General features: G+C 35.8%; 1 pseudogene; it reads right to left on the bottom strand.

Annotated features, from left to right (window-relative positions):
* Positions 1–3,809: 3,809 nt before the first annotated feature.
* On the bottom strand, positions 3,810–19,245 carry LOC128246926 (uncharacterized; annotated as a pseudogene).
* Positions 19,246–19,774: the final 529 nt, after the last annotated feature.

Below are 19,774 nucleotides of genomic sequence, written 5' to 3'. Positions count from 1 at the left end.
AGAAGAAAATTTGGTGTTATATATAACTTATTTTATATGTACATATATTGTACAAGCAAATGTTATAATGTCACTAATACAGTTCTTATAAAGGATTAAACCTGGACCCTTGGGATTGAAGGTGTCATGGACCCCTACAACACAAATTTGCCTACTTTAGTTAACTTGCAAATGAATGATAAATTGCTATATCTATTATTTGGTATCTTATCTGTAGATTTGAAGGCGCATTGTTGTTGCAGGTATCGACGTGCAGTTGATCGCTCCAGAAAAAAGAAGCACCATGCTGCAAGAGGTCTTTTTAAACTATCCAGTGATGACAGCCCCCAGTTGACTGAAACACCATTGCCCTTGATGAATTTGTAAAAACTCTTGCCCAAGTTTTTGACATTATGGTACCGAGCTATATTCCCGAACCAGAGAGTTTGAAAAATACAGGTCAGATCACAGACAGTCAAATTGGTTCAACTGAAACTTGGATACTTGTATTGTGTTTTGTCAGCAAATTCGATATAAGAGTAAAAAACTATGATGTTTATGTTTTCAGACGCAGTGCCATGAAATTTCAAGTTTGGTGCCAAAACATAAAGGAGTGCCTTTAAGATCATTATGAATAAGTTACTTTCATAAATAATAAAACACTGTTGAAAGAATTATGTTAAATTAACAATGTATTTATTTGCAATATATCCCATGAATAAACTTTTAAAAGTAAGGACATGAATAATTCAAAGAACAGCATCCTTCTATTGATGTTAAAATGCCATAGTTGTCATGCTCTGAACAAACATTCGCATACAAATTGACAATGATAAATACACTCTTTCAGTATCATTTATGAATGTTCTCAAAACGAACCAGCTGTTGACCAAAATCGACGGTTTAAATGCATGTTTACTGTCTTAGTCAGTTACAACAGCCACAACAGGTTTAGGTCAGGAGTGACAACCTTCGTATACAGCATCCGGTTTATCATATCTTCAATTACTTCCGGAAAAAAACACATAAAAAGTCGTATCGTTAGGGCCGTTTTATATGTCCCCCTTCGAAGAAGTAAGAAAGAGCAATGTTGGTCATGCTCTGTGCCTTTGATATATTGAAAATGGCTGCCATTTAGATGGTACTGTATATTTGTTAAATCATGTGTACTTGTTGATCAAAGTGTATATACATACGTGGAAAAAATGGAGAGAGAAAACTGTTGACTGCTCTATGTTAATTTTGTTGAATTTTTCCCATGTTTTGTAAAAGTTTGGCATGGTTGACCACAGGGAGAAATATGTCTGGTGTAAAGTAAACAGATAAAATTCCAGACTTTTAATTGTGGTCAATTATGTATATAACTGAATGTTTATTTCGAGTTGTTTTACTCTATGCTGATCTATGTATTATTGCCGCTATTCACACTGTGGGATATTTATAAGCAAGAGGTTAGGCGATAAACTTCTTTTATGGTGAAAAAAGGTAAAGGAAAAATAAAAAAAAGAACTCAAAACTTTTCGTTCTTGCAATTTATTGTAATGAGGTAAAAACCCATGGAACTACCCTCAAACCTTTCTATGGTTACCAAATCACCCCCTTTGTCTGCAAATTCCATTTTTATGTTTTCTGAACTTAAAGCGATAGCATTTAGTTGCCATTTTGTCCGTCCGTCACACTCGTGTCCGAAGAAAACATCTTTAAACTACTGATAGGTTTTGAACAAAAAACCCTTGTTATATTAGAGAGAGAGAGAGTGCTGTGCACAAGAACCATACTCCTATTATTCATACATTTATTAAGTTATATCCCTTTGTTCATTTTTCCACTATTGGTGCTTGAACGGACCATAACTTCGAAACTTCGCATGGGATTGAAATTAAACTTGCAATATAGATCGATGGCAATTAGAGGAAGTGCAGTGCACAAGCACCATATTCATATATCGTATATACAGTCCAAACTCGCTATGTCGACGTCGAATATCTCGACTTTCCGCTTGTATCGACTTTTATCTCCGGTCCCGAATGTATTCCTTTTTATTCTATATAAAATAAATCTGCTTGAGTCGATATTTTTTTCTCCCACCTCAGATAAGTAGATCCAATAATTAAACCATGCTAGAAATTCTAATCTTGCCCACGGGCGAAGATAAAATGCCCGTATGGAACTCCTTTTTAATGGTCACCACATTGTCATTACCTCCCTTTTTGAAGACTGTCGTCTGTTGCATCATGGAAACCTTGTCCTGTGGCAATATTTAGAACACTAATTAATTAGTTCTCGCTTTAAATGTCACCATAAAACAGTTTTTACGCACCTTTCAAGTAATAATGCTTCACCTTCCTAAGAACTATTTAATGACCGATTTCACTATTAACATAATCTGAATGACTGCGTGCATATCCATGACAACCACGAATTATCGCATATCCATACGCAATTATTTTCACCTAAGCACAAAAGAGTTCCATCAAAGAATACATTTTTTACTTAATTTTGTTTAACTGAGGTGGGAGAAAAACCATATCTACCATAGCCGTTCGTGTTATATAGGTTCATCCTGACCCTTGTGCAGGGTGTTTTGCGGAAACTTGGTACACTTAGTACTTACCAGTAAATTTGACACAAATAATTCATTTTTATTTCACTTTATTTTTCAATAATACATATTTTTACACGACGGTAACAAGACCGTTCAATGACAGAAGTCTATGTCGGACGTTAATCAAACTCAAATGTGTTTGGACTGGTGATATTTTTTTAAAATTCGGATGTGTCGAATGTTCGTTATCTCGACCTGTTTCCCTATGTCCCGACAAAGTCGACATAACGAGTTTCGACTGTATATTAAAGTTGCTCACCCCTAATGAAAACCACTTGTAATTCTTCAATTTTGAGCGGATTCATTAGTTAGCCGTTCAAATCCATCCAGAAGCATTTTCTCCTTTTTCAGAAGCTTACATATTTTTACTGATGTTATATTTTATCTTCATTAAACAGTAATTGAAAACATTTCTATACATAAATATTAACTAGTTAAGCAGATTTCATTACTTACAGGCCTGCCTGAAATAGGTGGTTTGGAATTGCTAACTCTATTTTTTCATGAATATTTCTTGAACTTTTTTTTATTTTGCTTTAAAAATTTGAAATGATGCCCTTTAAGATCTTACTTCCTTAATTAAGTTTTCTTCCCTGTACCATTGTTTTATAATTGGTGTGTGTTCGGCCATATCTTGAAAATTACTTGAATGATTGAAATCAAACTTGAATTATTGATGGATGGCAATGAGAGAAAGTGGCGTACACAATAAACAATCCTGCCCTACATATTTATGTTACCTCCCTTTAACCGATATGTTTCAAAAATGGGTTCTTGTCCAGGACATATCTTGAAAAACACTTAATTGTTAGAAAATGAACATGATATGAAAAAAATGAGCAAAGAATCATAATCATGCCCGGCATTATTAAGTTTTCTCCCCTTATTTGATAGTTTTTTTTTAAATCTGAGTTTGTCCGGGCCATATCGTGGATATTTGTGCATTTCAATTCCTCCGATTTTAGTAGCGTCCACAAAATCTGAAGAAGAAAAGTATTCCCACTCCACGCTGCAACTATAATGGCTTCGATAACTGGGCGTTTCGCACCTTCTCCACCTTAGCTGTAGCGTGTCCCATGTGTGTGAACAGCGCCGTGTGTGATGAGAAGTGCAGTCACGATCGAAGCATGAATGTCAGGGGTCTGGTAGACAAAACCAGGGAACGGACCAGTCCATACCCGGCATACATGGTGGTCTCAGACCGTATTCATTAATAAGAACTTAATCTATTTGAGGAATTTATTCCGAATAAATGAACAACTAATATTACTAATTAGCCCTTAAGATTTTCAAAAAAGTGTATAGATGGGGGAAACTTCGACCCCAGGGACGTTATTTGAAAATAAACCTTGATAAACCGCAAAGAGCTCACTGAGCTAATTTCAGATATGCATAACAAACAGACATAACATAAAAACGAGCTGGTGACCTGCATATAGTTTTAAATAGGCTACATATCAGAAAACAGTATTTAGAAAAGCCGTTTCTTACTATATTTATGCAGGAAATTACAAAAAGTAAGATGGATTAGATCGATGTATATAATGATATTATCAATTAGTTTTCCATGCTGTACGGCCAGTCCACACGCGCACGGTTCCGCTGGTTGACATACGGTTAGTTCTTACAAGAGTATAATAAATCGATGATAATAACAGTATACATGTTAAACAGCAAATTTGTAAGAATCAGTATGTACATGGGAATAACAACATGGTATAGCAATGTGTAGTTTGTAAATAAATGTTATAATATATATAAAATATAAGTTAGCTTAATAGAAAAAAAAATAATCATTAAAACAATTTTAAAAGCCCTGTATTGAATCTTGTATATTTTTTCTGTATTGGTCTTGCCACATAAACGCCCAAAATGAACAAAAGAATATTAGGTGAAATTGGATCAAATTAAAGATTAAAAGGTAATAGGCTTAGTATTAATTGTCAACAATTTGCTTAGACTTTATAGGATATTCAATTGCTTAGCTGTTCATGCACATTTTAGAAAAATGGGCACCAACGCTTAATAATGTATCGACCTCAACGCCTAAAAGCTTAACTCTTCACAAACAATAGTGTGATTGTGTATATTGAATTGCTTTATTTCTGTAACAGACTTGAGACTTGAAATTGCTTAAAGACTGTCAGGGTAAGCCTGCATTTGGTTGAAAAAATCAAAATAGCAGGGGCGGTTCGAGGATTCGACGTAAGAGGGGCGTAACTAATAGGCGTACCCTTTTGCCTTGCGTCTCCCCCCCCCCCCCGGAAACGAAATTTATTTGGTTTAAAGTGTTGGCAGGGGGTGGTTGTGGATTACTTAAAAAGAATTTCTAGTCCGAAATGGTGCATTTTGGGCGTATTTTATTACTTTTCTTCTCCTATATTGAAATAAAAAGTAAACTAGGACGCGATAGGACCCCCCACGCCTAGTTAATGTATTTTTCTTCCTCAGGAGTGGTCATAACAATATAAAGAATTTTTTATAAAGTAGAAGATGTCATTCTGAAAGATGTTGAAGATTAAAGGCCCTAATATTGGTCTTTGTGGCACGCCTTTCAGAATGGAGTCACACTCACTGGTATTTTGACCAAGTTTTACCCGTTGTTTTCTGTTTGAAAGATCGGTGAATTAGTTTACATGCTGGGATTGAGAGACCATAATTATGCAGTAAGATTGTCTCATATGAGGTAATTGGACGTGGTGTGATATCTTATAATAGTTTGTGCCTTACTAGTATTTTGAAAGTGCAGCGGTGTTTAAAGTCTGATCAAAATGCCATGTAGTCATTACAAAAGCGACTAAGCCGCAAAAATAAATTTCATATAAGGTGAAGGCACACAATAACATTTTCATCAAACGTCATCGACCCTATGGCCGTTCGTTTTAAAATAAAGCGCCAGATAATGACTTTCATATAATCAGTCAGAAAATGCGTACAGAAAATTGCACCCATCTAGTGCTATTTTCCCTTGCTGAGTAGATCAAAGCTTCTAATCATCAAATGGGAAAACATCCTGCACTATGTCTCGGATCATGTCACGGTTTTCTAGGATAACAGCGTCCATTTCCTTCTGAGTCTTGTGCAACACTGTTTTGCAAATAGAAAGAGGAGCTTTCTTTTTTTTCTTTCTTAATTTTTCTGAAATTATAATTCACAATAACATAAATATTCATCTATAAATGTTTAAAGCATTATCTGGGGATTAAGCGATAATTTAATTTTGTCGAAATTCATTTGTGTGCCTCCAATGGCGATGATGACCGTTAACGATTTTCAAAATATTTTAATTCTTTAGAATATTTGCACTTAGCGTATAGGAGAACCTTGTTCGCGAATAGAAACGGTGAAAACGCAAAAATTGAAATGTTTAAACTTGAGAAATCAGAAACATGGGTATAATAAATTTTCTGTTGATGATGTTATGGAAGCTATTCCTGGGCAAGATATTTATCGATGTTAAATATACTTATTGTATAATTTTAACATGAATGACATATCATAATAAAAACGCTAGCATTATTTATTCAAAATGATAACATATCATTCTATTTGGAAAACGCCTCTGGCTAGTACCAAAGGCAGTTTGCTAATGCATCAGCTATATCATAACAACGTTCGGCAACTGTCCAAGGCTAAAATTAAGCCGCCTCTCTGAAAGAGCTTCTCAAAAACACGGCACATTTTCCATATGACATGATCATACATACTCGGTTCAATCCTTGTGTTCACTATTTTCCTCGGTTAGCTCAATGTATATTTTAAAGATGAGAGTAATTGCATAAAACGTGCGTTTTTTTCATACAACTTGCTCTCAGGTCAACATCTATAATACTAGTATAAATTTACAAGAGGGCATTTCTTACCGCCACCCTGACAGGCCATATACAAGGCTGCCCATACAGAGCCACTGAATAGCTCGCTTGGCAAGGGAAACTCGTGGCCAATGTGCAGAACACTTCCAAACATTTGGTAACCATGGCGATACACATCCTGAAATGTAGGGCATAAAGCCATATGGTCATTTCTTATTATGTGTCCAATGAGAAAACCAAACTATTTTGATGTGCTTTTTGGCATCAAAGGCTCCAATACTTCCAAAGAATGAGTGTCTATCAGTTCATAAACATGCAAGCTTTATATCTTCTTGCTTACTACATTCATAAAAATAACTTATTGTTTTTAATAAGATTACTTTTTAATTCAAACACTAGTAAAACAATTCACATGGAAATGGAACAAACTGTCCTAACCTGCATCCAATTGCCGATGTTGACACAGCGTATACTCGGCCGGATGATCATGGCCTGGTAGTGCTTCTCATCCCAGCGACCTATCACCATGACAACGAGTGCAAGGAACTCGTTTTCTGTCACGTTGAGGTTCTGTTGCCAGTTCAGCAGCAGGAAGTAGCGGAGAATGTAGACAATGAAGCCGTTTTTACCCCCATGGCGCTCGAAACAGTTTACAGCCTCACCTGGGGACATACATGTAGGAGGAACTCATAATAATGAAATACAAGTACAAGTTTCAACTTGTAATGATTCGACTTACTATTGAAATAATGCCTAGTCGACCTATCTGAGTATTCAGCCCAGGACAAACAGATGCTTGTAACACATTTAACGAAGGTGGACTTACCATTAAACCAGTCAATAATTGACACAACAGAAAAGTGGTTTCATACAGTAATACCAAACTAAAAAGCATGTACGATTAACCAAAAAATCAGCGTGAGCATGCTTGGTTGCATTTTGCAACATATTTTTCGCGAAAATTCTAATTTTATAACACCGAAAAAATATTTTTTACTTTGTTATTTGTAAAACATCAGACTTGTGGATTTTTGCATTTATGAATGGAGCCTCATTATGGCCCCATTTCAGGTAGCAAAAAACTTTCTACCCTTTTCTTGATGCGACCAGATGCGGTGAAAAGTTTGGAGATTCTCTACTGTTCTGTCCGGCTTGATCTTATCGAGGAGAGGGGCACGACCACCGTCTATTGCTTTCACCTAAGTCATATTGAGAATGGTCAAAATAGCATTTATCAGTGAATACAGATATGAACAGTCGAACCCCTTGGCTTAAATTCCTTGGCTTAAATTCCTCGTTAGCTCGAAATGGATGTAAAGGTCCGATTGCTTTGCATTCACGCTTGGCTCTATTATTTCTCAGGCTCGCGGTATTTTGCCGGTTCCTTGGATTTCGAGCCAGCGGGTTTGACTGTTAAACATATATACATAATGATTGATAGGCAGAAAAGATTGGAATTTTTGGTACAGATGAACCTTGTGAAAGGCTTCAATTACTTTAACTTGGGGGTTAAATATTATAAGCTCTGCGTTTGTTTTAATCTGTTTCATTATTATGTCAATACAAGTACAACAAACAATGTTGCTATCAGATGTTGCTTTCTGTTTTAAGTTGCTGTGCATAAGATTACATGCTGGGGCTGAGAGATCATATACATTAAGCTTTCTTTATGTTAAATTAAAGTATGCTTAATATAAAATGTGAGTAATAAGGAGAAGAGTTTCATTGGCTAAACTCACAAATGCACATTGAATTGTTTAACATAGAGCTTTGGTCAGAAGAGCATTATATATTTTCTTAGAGTATCGTTCAACAGATTGGGTTTTGTATTAAAGTGATGTTTCTGGTTATTTTCAAGGACATTTTATTATTTTAAGCCAATTGTCATTAACCATTTCATCATAACCCTGATATCGATCATAAACATAGGCGCTATAATTAAATGCCTTCATACATGTTGTGATTAGTTAGAAAAACATTGGATTGCAAGTACAACTTACCTGAGCTTCACTAAGTTCCGATGGACTACGGCCATGTTCATTGACCAGCTGCTCCTCCATCGGAAGGACAATGCGGTAAGGTAAGCGCGTAGCGGTGTGAGCGCACGTTCCGCACAAGTGTCTTTGTGTTCCAGTAACATGTGGTACCAGTAGAAGTTGTTGTGCATGCTCATGATGTTGCAAGGATACTGGCCAGAGCGAATCTTTTCCTCTATCATCTTGAAAATTAGTTCAACTCATTTTAAAGGGGCTGTACTCCGTATGATGAAATAGCGAAAAAAAAGAGAAAATTGTTCGAAAACTGACCTAAACGTGTTATCGATGAGTACAATGCATTGAAACTTACTAACTGACGTGCCATAAATATAAAAAATAAATATTTCAATTAATTTATTTTCGCAGTTTTTTCGTATTTATTAAAAAATTACTAGGTATGTCTAACTAGTAGAATTCATTCCTTATGCGTGATTTGCTAGTCGATGTTATCACGTGATATTACCGAGTTAGGTATATAGCTTAAATATTCCAACCGTGTAGGGTAAGCCTTCGTAACACAGTGGATACAACACTGAGCTTCAGTTTTGGCGACACCGGTTCAAACCCGGTCTCCGACTTTTTACATTTTTTTACAATTATGATATTAAAGAGTAAAACATTTTATTAATCAGAAAATAATTTTGGTGCCAAACTAGTGTACAGTCCCTTTAAAATCAATCACCCAAGTTATATTTTTCAATACACCAAATGACCATTTGAACCATAATAATTAATAGATGTACAACAAAATCAAATATATAAGTAAACTACCTTCAGGGCAACGCTTATAAGCCAACAAGAGCACTGGAAGTACATATCTGACAATCGAGGTTTGAAAAGCGAACACGTTCCATTTGACATGACTTTAAGAACCGGATAGAACCTTTATGGTTGTATCCATAGTAACGCTTGTCTTATAATATATTAATTAAGGGGCATTAATCAACATGCTTCAGCCAGAGTGATGGGACTTTCAGCACATATCTTATCAGAGTGAAGTTTGATACATGATACATGTAGATTACATGAAAAATATAAATGCATTTGACGATGCCTACTACTGTTACTCTGTTGTGACACTATGACCATGAAAATACATCGCAAACCGAATGTAAGTCCATTTAGACTGCATTGAGCACATGCTACCTCATTTGCAAAGCTATTACTTTCACAACTTCCTCTTAGACCAATCCTCACCAAAGAAAAGTCTCCCTTATCGGGACATTTGTCTGGTTCTCCTCTTAGGTTGTAGAAGTTCCTGCTGTGGATAACGGCCTGCCGGAATCCAGGATCCATTTCCTGCATTTAGGTTACATAACATAATTGACTTAATCATCTTCGATCGTTTATGCCGTGTAAACAGTTTTGAATGTCTTTTTAAGATAAACCTTGGCCATACAATAGACAACTGTTAAAGCAAGAGTGAATGGTATTCCTTCTCATTGCATACAGAGTACATATTATTACATATTTTCACCGGTTACATGTACTAAGTAGCATGGTAAGGTCGAAGACAGCTTTTGAGTAATTGCCAAAGTTTACAAAAAATGCACCAGAAACTATATTTGACAAAAAAACACGGAAAATACACAGGTTAAAAATAAGATTTTTGAGTTAAAAATACACACCATGCACTTAGCCAAGTACCAATGCTCCTCAGCTTTTTGGTTCGTTTGGATCCATGTGCAAAGCTCTGTATGCCAGGTCCTCCCTGGACATCAATATTATAGCTGAATTTCCCGTTGTTTAAATAAGTGCCATGGCGGATATACTTTTGCATATATGGTCTTGTGTAGTCGTTACCAGCAACGATACTCATTTCTACTAGAAGTCCGTGTTCTTCCAACTGAAAATAATGTATCCGAACCGTGTTTCAATTATAACTGAAGTCAAGTTCAAATATTTCATATACATCCCATATATAATCAAAAATAACAAAAATATTCGTGGACTAGATTGCTTTGTATATTACATTGTTTAACTCAATATAAAACAGTGTTTTTCAGTTTAAAAGAAACGCTACAATGGATAGTTTAAATACAATACTTCTAACATCTGTGCAATATGTGTGTAAAAAGAGGAATTTTAATATAGATCCAAATGATCACAATGTATTACACATATGTGTATATAAAGTATGTTTGTGATAGCCGGCGTCTGTGTAAGCGTTCAAAAAATGCAAAAGTGGTAATTGGAAGGTTGCTTTACACAATGACCAGATAAGTATGATAGAACATTCATGTTAAAAAAGCAAACCTTATCAACAGCTACATACTTACATTCAGCATGTCCATGACATTCTCTGTAGAAATGACCTTAACTATTAACTTCCGTGGTTTCTCTGGTAACTCACGTGGCTCTCGAAGTTGAAGGTCATTCTCAATGTCAAACAGATCATCTGGAATCAGCCTACTTCCTTTAAATACGCAAAAGTCAGAGTCATTGCTCAGTATTGCAAATGCCATGGGGCTGTCTCTTAAAGCTCGGATGATGAGTAAATCTGCTTCTCCCACAGGTGATTGATGTATCTCACAATCACACGACCTCAAGGTAGCCATAAGCTGGTCATTCAGGAGCACTGGGTTAATGTTTGTGTCCCAGGACATGTCGCGTATGTCAGTCTTTTGCCGCAAAACATTAAGAATCTGAGACATCCTCTCGATTTCCTTTATATGTCTCTCTTTCCAGGTGTCAAATTTTTGCCTTAAAACCTCAATAGAGCTTCCTTTCTCACCATCAATGTAAAACACTAGATGAATATCAAGAGACTTAAGGTCATTCACTAACTTTGTGACATAGTTGTGCAGTGTTTCATACTCCCCGCCGAGAATACGCAAGAAATAATTGCCACGCAGCTTACTTAAACCTTTCCAAAATTTTAACAGAATGTGATGCTTGAATGAGTTGAAGTCTACAATCAGTTCAAGTCCACCAGGCTGCTGAGCCACTTGAACTAGATCATACGTATCAGTGCATGCGTCCGCGTCTTCCAAACATGTACTCAGCAAACCCAGGACACCCATTGTATTAAATAGTCCATACCCCTGTTGTTAAAATTCAGGTATTTAAAGTTTCTGTTCACTCTGAAAGTAATCAACACCTATTGTTAAGTGTTACATATATATATGTGATGTGTATGAAGAAACTAAACAACATGTTTAACCAGTCGTCCTGCTGATTTCTACTGAAACTCACGTATACCGACAATTTATGAAAATATGTAAATTTTGCCGTTTTGTTAGGGAAAGTGGTGTTCGACATGGTGACCATTTAAATTTATACCTTTACTATCTTGACATATATAGTTCTCTGTGGACGGTGGTCGTTTCTACCTATAATGCTCTCTGGGCAACATCAAGTTGTTGGGTTTTTTTCCATTTCAAATCGAACAGTAAGACGCAGGGAGTGGAAATAACCAGGGTAATTGGAGCCAAACTAGCACTAGAATGATATGTTGGAACATATCGGTCAATGTAAGTTCAACTTAAAACACTCAAGAATATCGAAAATATATAAAGCTTATTGTAATACATGTATATTCATGCTCACAGTGTAAGCTACTAAGATTTAATATTATCGTCCAAAAATTGGTTTTGTTGCCGGACTACAGCAAGCTAGGCTAGAAGTCGTGCACGATTACGAATGGAACGAATCAAATCCTTTTAACCAAAAACTCGGAGGATGTGACACGCATTATGGAAACGGAAGTAAGGGCGACCCAGAAGTACAAGTGGACACAGGGAGGAGGTCAAGTGTACAGTCACTGCAAAAAAAACAGTATGCCGGAAAAGTTGGTTAAGTTCTGTTGCAGAAAAAGACACACTGAATCCGCTGATGAAAGTTCACCCGCACACAACTTCACGGTGGCGAGAGTTTTTTTGTGATTACAATATAGAATATATTGTAAAAAAATGGTAAACCTGCCATTTAAAACATTGTCTTCACATGCGGTACTGAAGAATCCGTCTGCTCTTAAAAATATGGATTGCGTAAGGAAAGAAATCTGTAAAACTAAGATCGGAACTACAGTTTGGGTATATAAATCCGCATTTTTGGGGATTAATTTTTTTTAGAGTAATTTTGGGTCCAATCATTTCACTGCAGTTTCTTTTCTATAGATCGTCAAAATTTGACTCTAACATGTACGAATAGTTCTTCAACAGCCTTTAAGTAAATGTTATAGAGTTCAGCTTTTGCAATCTTCAGAAAACAGCGAGGGTGTACCAGCTCTTTTTTCTTTAGATCGTCAAAATTTGACCATAACATTTAATGCATTCGAAAGAATCGATGTACGTTAAATTAATGATCAGAAATTTTCAAAAATCCTCGATTGGCATTGGCCTATATCACAATAACTGTAAACTAATAATTCACAAATGTACCAAATTCAAAGTACATTGAAACCTGATTTCAAGATACCTAAGCAAACATAATACCTCCCCACTGAGCGCAATTTTGTCAGGGATATTTGGATAACTGGATAAATAAGCTGCTTTGTCCTGATATCAATAGGGATTAGCTAATGAGAAAACAATCTCCACGTCAACTTTAAGTTATGTCGATGCAGGTATTGTCAAGTTATCAGTCAGACAATATTTTTGCGTTCAAATTCATTATGACCTTGATTTTTGACACTTATAAAGCCAAATCAATAGGGTTATCCATTTATCACACCCAACCTACATGTCTAGTTTGAGGACCATAGGTCTATGCAATGTCTAGTTACCACTCGGCTTTTCACATTTAAGATCACTATGACTTTGACTTTGACCTGATGACCACATATCAATACCAACCTTAATGTCAGGATTAAGGCCAATGGTTGCAGGTATTGTCAAGTTATCACTCGGACAATCGTTTCTCGTTATAGGTCACTGTTACCTTGATCTTTTACCCGAAAACCTCAAAACCAATGTCGGTCATCTAAAGATCAAACATAACCTTCAAGTCAAGTTTGAGGACACAAGGTGTAGACATTGGGACAAATTTTCGCGCACAATGTCACTGTAACCTTTACATTTGACCCGATCACCTTAAAGTTCATCCGGGTCATCTACTTGTCATTTTAAGGTCCAGAAGTCCAGACATTGTTGAGTTAGCACAAGGCCAAGCTCTTGCATTCAAGGTCACTGTGACCTTGACCGTTTAGCGGATGACCTCAAAATCAATAAGGGTCATTTTCTGGTCAAGCCCAACAACCTAATCAAGTTTGGGGACCACAGATGTTGGTATTGTCGAGTTATCACTCGGACATTGTTTTTGTCTACCGACCGACCTACCGAACTACCGACAGACCGAATGAACGAACAACCGACCAATCGACCGAGCAACATGTGCAATGCAATATACCCCTCTTTTCGAAGGGGGGGATTAAAGGACATTCCTAGTATTTTCGAACCTAAAATCCATGTTATAGTATCCATATATATATATATATATATATATATAAACATACTAAATAGTATAGAGAATATAAAATCATGAACCGTTTTTTTTTCAAATATTTCTGTCTGACATAAAACAGAAGGATCCAAATACAGAGAAGATTTACATTAATGTCAACAATGCTGTTTAACAAGGGCATGCAAGCAATACACTTTAAATAAACAACACAATCATCTAAAGCTTTAACACGAAATAATGAAGGACTCTCAGCCTCCATCTGGTACACCCACTTGCCATATCTTTTTGATGGTTTACGGACTCTGATTGGTTTGTTGGGGTGTACCTCAGATAGACTGTATGTTTCTTAAATAAATGGAATGTTATGAATATCTATTATTGCTGGTGTAGAATCGTATATCCCTCTGTCAGACTGCTGCGACTGTTGCATCTATTGTTGGGCTTGGTCACGAGATGGAGTTACATTCAGATGAGAAATTTCTTCGCCCTGAAAATGGCGCAGCTAGCGCGTGCCTCGTAAAATTATCGTTATTACTAGGATACGCTTAACCTCCCTTGGACCTTTCTAAAGTCAAAATATCTATACAAACAAGTTCCATAGGGATAGTTGTTGTAACTTTACTTATTCAGCTCCACGTATTGGAGACTTCCTGCCTAAATAATATCCACAGTTTTCTACCAAGAAGTTTACATTCTTTTTAATCCCTGACCAGTTAAACCGTTGCCTTGCTAACCACAACGCTTTACCAGAATGCCCTGCATCATCATGTATACCTCCTAAAAAACAAAAACAAAAAAGCATTGGTTACATGGCTGACGGTCTTGTGTAGAAAAAGAAATTATTGTATCTTTTGCCTGTTCTTTCTTCCAGTCAATTTTTATCATAGTGTTAATATTGTCATTATCGACAATGTCCTCTGTCAGAACCTGTAGAAATATAAGATAAAAGTGGTATATCTGTAAAAGCAGCTACACAGACAGCTTGAACAAGATTGAACTTCTGGAATTCTATCAGCGTCTGCATAAAACGTGCCTGGCTTGTAACACAATGAACATTGTAGTTTGCTAGAGCTGCAACCCATCTGTAACTGACCACATCCAACTTTCCTGTAATGCGAACATATGGCAAAGGATTATTTTCAGGCACTACTTCAAGAGTATTACCTGACAGATAATCATTGATTTTTCTGTAACATACTATTTCAGAGCAAAAACAGTTGTTGTTTTATGCGCAGGATATCGCAATTCACTTGACTTCAAATTTCAACTAGCATAAGCTCTGTACCATCATCCTGTTTCTCGTACAGGATGGCACCTAAGCGAGATCCGGAAATATCAATATGCAGGATAAATGACTTAGAAAATCTGCAAAGGACAAAACATGAGCATTTACAGCTTTTTGACAAGAATGTCAAATACTAACTGTTGTTCATAACCCAGACTGGACACTACTTCTGTGCCTTTACTTTTCGTTTCGTTAATGCGTTTAAATGTTAACAATCCAGGCGTAGTTTGGCGTAGTTAGGAACACACTCCTAAATATTGTCTCAACTCTTTTACATGCTTTTGTATCGGCCACTTCTAAAAAGCTACAATCTTCTCTGAATCGGTATGAACTCCTTTAGCTGAAATAATGTGTACTAAATAAGAAGTAAAAGACATAGGTGACGCACTTTTGGAGAGTTTCAACTTCAATTCAGTGTTTGATTTTACTAATTCCAAACGCTTGGCATCCTCTTCAGTTTCTGGAAGAAAAGAATATCACGTATGAAAACTAAACACTCTCTTAGCGCAACCATTGTCGATTGAACCTGTGGAAAACCATGTATCCGGTTAACCAATACTTGTTGGAAAGAGTTGCTCTTTGGACAAACTATCAGTTGATTATAACAGCAAGATCTGCACCTATCTCTTCAATTGGTGTAGAACTAGGTAATTCAGAGGCCAACTGTTCAACTACATCACCGTTGGATAACTAGCAAACCGTAACTTAACGTCTCATATGTGTTGGCTTTGCAGACATAATTCATACTTCGATAACAATTCCAGCAAATGACCCAGACTGCTTTACAAGCCTAGGAAAGACAGTATACATAGGATTACCTAAGTCGGCATTTTAAGTAATTACCTTTAGTCAACATTTCTAGCAACAAATGTCAAAATTGACGTTTGAAGTGGTTTGAAGTGGAGTTTGATAGGCCTCATAGTCGTTTTACCAAGCAACTGTACATCATACGAAGTATCTACTGCCAACTGCCATGCCTCAGTTAATCCATCAGAGGAGCTATTAGGGAACAAACGAATCACAGTAGTACCAAGAATGTCTGGACAAGAGCTACTGAGCTTGTTACCATGGACTTCCAGCAATGGAAAATATAAAGGAGTATCCTAAAAATTCAAAGACAATTTACATTCAGTGTAACCTAAATAATCAATATTTGCATCAACTCGAGACTCTACAATGGTTTCATAACTGGTTTGTTTGACAGTTCATCAAGTGAATTCTATAGAAACAATAAAATACTGGCATCTGAAATATCAGTCAAAATTTCAGACCTGACCCAATTAATCATAATCATAGTATGGAAAGATTCGCCAGACGGGAAAAATGACCTTCAATTTCTCAAGCCTCTGAATGGTCCACAACAAAAGCGGTTACATACCTGATATTAGTGAGTTTGGGCCTTACCGTCTTAGTTTCAACCATAGAAATATTATTTTTTTAAAGATTTTTCTAAATGATAACACCTATTATCCAAAAATATTCTCAAATGCTTAAGCACCCTCAGCATGAAGAACCAAACGATGTGTTGACTCAAAGGTCTTCACACTGTAAAACAAATATTTAACACAAACAAAAACAACAGGAAATTACATTCAAACATAATCTGTAATTAAAATTGTTAGCCAAACATGTGCAGTGAATACTTTTAGTATTGGTTGAAACTATTTTAGTATTACCCTAAATCTTCACTGCCACAGCACAACTCCCTTTTTATTGTGTGTGTACTATATCATTCATATAACACAAACACAAAATGAAAACAAATTAACATGCAAACATATATAGCTCAAATTTGTGATACAGTTTTTAACAAAAGCAAGTGTTTACCAAAAATATCATATGTATCAGCAATTGATATAATTATTACACATGTGGAGTTAGAAAGAAAAATACTCCTAAGCAATTCGATCACGATGCTCAGATCAAAGTGCGTTTTAAATATCAAAACGAACGTATAATTTACCTGGATTTTCATAACAATAAAAAAACAAATAACATTATTCAAGCAGTTTAGTATTAATGGTTATCCAATGAGCGAAGCACAAGATAAACCAATACTGCAAATACAATACATTTTAAAATTACAAAATAAACGATATTAATATGGTTTCACGTCAAAATCTGACCCGAAAAGAATTTGTTTGACTTAGAGTTGGAAGTATGCCAAAATGCTAATATCTATTTATGACTTGAAATAGTAGAAAAAACCGTTTTTGTACACGCACACAACTCATCCATGTGAACAGTAGACAGCACAATAAATGAACCACTCACTTCTCATTCACACTTCACATGTTGAGAAAAACAAATCTGATCTTTCTTGATATTTATCTTAAGGGATTGAAAATTGATAAAAAAAAATATATTATTAAACTTAGGTTACTCTTATTTTAGCGAAAATAAACCTAAGCGTCGAATTTAAGTTAACAATTCGCAATAAAATATTCTATTTTCGCCAGACTTAAAAAAAAATATCACCTGATTTCGAAATCGGGATATATTTTATTTTCTAATAGCAAAGAAATCTATTTAATTACAAACTTTTCTTATCTTTCCATTTTGGAAAATAAAACTTATCTTTCTATTTTAGCCAAAAATCTTAATTCGTCTTATTATTTGTTGCATTTAAGTGCCACCCATATTCATCCAAATCAAGCAATAGAAAAAGCCTTACCAGTTTTGACGAAAATTACAGCGAAAATTACCCGGTATTGATTTTCCGTATGTACAGCGTAAACCTTTCAATATCAACACGGAAACAGCTAATGTTTTCTGGCAAAATTACGGGGAATATACCTGTCCAAATATACCTGAGTAAACACAACTTAAGACAGGTAGACACGCGACAATCTGAATCGACAGGTCGTCACTGAGCAAAATGGCGGCACCCTGTACGCCGATATTCAATACTGTCGGTACCTGGGTAGACGAACAAAAGACTTTTATTTACTCGGTTGTGTAATCATTGAAGAATGAAAGCTTTTTGAAACCCGTTATGGTTATAATCTGTGGGTCTCAAATTTCTTAATTAGTGCAAATGTGAAACAAAAAAGAAGTTTCCATTATTTTCCAAAACTGAGAGACCATGACCGTTAAACGACTAAAAAACTCTCCGAGGATTGTCGACGTTAATACCTGGTTAACATTATCATAAACGAGCTTCCGTCCATATCGCAGATACGTTGTGGCCATTCTCATTCGGGTTCGTAAAATTTGACGATGAGATATTAACAGTAATTTCTAAAGTATTCTCTGCCGGCTAATGGAGTATGACAGACTGATAGCAGGATTATTAGATAACCTATGGTTTTTTTCATTTAACATTTGGGAAGGATGGCAAAAAACACATTAAAGTTTATGAGCCACAGTCTGAAAAACAACTCACGCTTACATTAAGTGTTGTTTTATTTTCAGTTTAATTGAGTGTTTAGTCGTAAATGACCCCAACAATTTATGAAGGCCCCATGACACATGGAGGTAGGGACAACAATGGCCCCCCATTTGTTAAAGTCAACGAAAAAACCCTGCTTGCGTTTACAAAGACTACACTTTAATGTTAGTTGTAATCGAAAATAAACCTTAGCGTCGTATTTAAGTTAACAATTCGCAATAAAATATTTCTATTTTCGCCAAAGACTTAAAAAATAAAATATCACATTATTTCGAAATCGGGATATATTTTTTTATCTTTCCTCGTTGGAAAATAAAACTAATTCTTCTATTTTAGCCAAAAATCTTAATTTCACGAAATTATCTATTTATTTGTTGCATTTAAGTGCCACCAATATTTATCCAAATCAAGCAATAGAAACAGTCTTACCAGTTTTGACGAAAATTACAGCAAAATAAATACCCGGTATTAATTTCCGAATGTACAGCATAAACATTTCAGTACCAACACGGAAACAGCCAGTGTGTTCGGGTTAATATCCGGGGAATATACCTTTTCAAAGTAAACACAACTTAAGACAGGTAGACACGCGACAATCTGAATCGACAGGTCGTCACTGAGCAAAATGGCGGCACCCTGTACGCCGATATTCAATACTGTCGGTACCTGGGTAGACGAACAAAAGACTTTTATTTACTCGGTTGTGTAATCATTGAAGAATGAAAGCTTTTTGAAACCCGTTATGGTTATAATCTGTGGGTCTCAGATTTCTTAATTAGTGCAAATGTGAAACAAAAAAGAAGTTTCCATTATTTTCCAAAACTGAGAGACCATGACCGTTAAACGACTAAAAAACTCTCCGAGGATTGTCGACGTTAATACCTGGATTAACATTATCATAAACGAGCTTCCGTCCATATCGCAGATACGTTGTGGCCATTCTCATTCGGGTTCGTAAAATTTGACGATGAGATATTAACAGTAATTTCTAAAGTATTCTCTGCCGGCTAATGGAGTATGACAGACTGATAGCAGGATTATTAGATAACCTATGGGTTTTTTTCATTTAACATTTGGGAAGGATGGCAAAAAAACACATTAAAGTTTATGAGCCACAGTCTGAAAAACAACTCACGCTTACATTAAGTGTTGTTTTATTTTCAGTTTAATTGAGTGTTTAGTCGTAAATGACCCCAACAATTTATGAAGGCCCCATGACACATGGAGGTAGGGACAACAATGGCCCCCCATTTGTTAAAGTCA

The sequence above is a fragment of the Mya arenaria genome, chromosome 9 (assembly GCF_026914265.1).
Source record: "Mya arenaria isolate MELC-2E11 chromosome 9, ASM2691426v1".
In the NCBI taxonomy this organism is placed as follows: domain Eukaryota; kingdom Metazoa; phylum Mollusca; class Bivalvia; order Myida; family Myidae; genus Mya; species Mya arenaria.
The sequence above is the reverse complement of the archived record's forward strand: the minus strand, read 5'-3'. Positions and strand labels throughout refer to the sequence as shown.